Below are 1,245 nucleotides of genomic sequence, written 5' to 3' on the forward strand. Positions count from 1 at the left end.
ATGTATCCCTATGTTTATTGCAGTGCTATTTACAATAGATTTGGAATCAACCAAAATGCCCATCGGTAGACGACTGGATTAGGAAACGGTGGTACATTTACACAATGGAGTATTACTTCACTATAAAGAAGAATGAAATCGTACCATTTGCAACGATATGGATGGACCTAGAGACTATTATGTTAAGTGAAATAAGTCAGTCGGAGAAAGTCAAATACCATATGATCTCACTTATATATGGAATCTAAAAAACTGAATGAACGAGCAAAGTAAACAGATGTCTCAGAGATACAGAGGAACAACTGATGGCTTCTAGTTGGGAGGGGGGTGGAGATGAGGGAGAAGGGGAAGGGATTAGACAGCATAAATACGTAACTACAATATTGCCACAGGGACATGAAAGGCAGTTCAAGGAATATAATTAATAATGTTGTAAATATTTTGTAAGGTGTCAGGTGGTCACATGTCGTTAGGGAGACCGCTTCATGGATGGGGTAGAGGCTTGATCACTGCATTGAAGCTGATGTTGTATAATATTGTATGTCAACTATAATTAAATATATTTAGTTATATTTAAATATATATAAATATAATTAAAGTGCTGGTGAGTATAGTCAACAATGAAGTACTGACTTAATTCATCAAATCAGTAGCCTTCAATTATAATAAAACTGAAAACTGCTATGGGGCAGTAAGATGAATGACCTGATCCACTGCTGGTGGAAATATAAATTGATAATACATTTTTTAAAAGTTGACTGAATTTAATTTAAAAGCTTTTAATATATTCATGGCTGATAACCTAGTGGTTTTATTTATAAGATGTATGTGAAGAAGTAATCTGAAGTATGGAAAAATATTATGGGGATAATGCCATGAAGAAAACGGCAGTGTACAAACGGATTAAACGTTCTGAGGGGAGAGAACACATCACTGATGAAGAGAGGTCAGGGCGGCTAGTAATGAGCAGAACTGACGAAAACATTGCAAAAATTCTTCGAATTGTGCGTCAAAATCATCGGCTGACTGTGAAAAGCATAGCAGACCAAGTAAATATCGATAGAGAAACAGTTAGGAAAATCTTAACTGAAAATCTGGGCATGAGACAGGTGTGTGCAAAAATGGTCCCGCATGGAGCTCACTGATAAACAAAAGCAAAGGGAGTTTTAGCCAGTAAACAAATAACTGTATTGGAACACCCTCCCTACTCACCTGATCTGGCCCCCAATGACTTCTTTCTTTACC

This window comes from Hipposideros armiger, unplaced genomic scaffold (assembly GCF_001890085.2).
Source record: "Hipposideros armiger isolate ML-2016 unplaced genomic scaffold, ASM189008v1 scaffold_170, whole genome shotgun sequence".
Taxonomy (NCBI): Eukaryota; Metazoa; Chordata; class Mammalia; order Chiroptera; family Hipposideridae; genus Hipposideros; species Hipposideros armiger.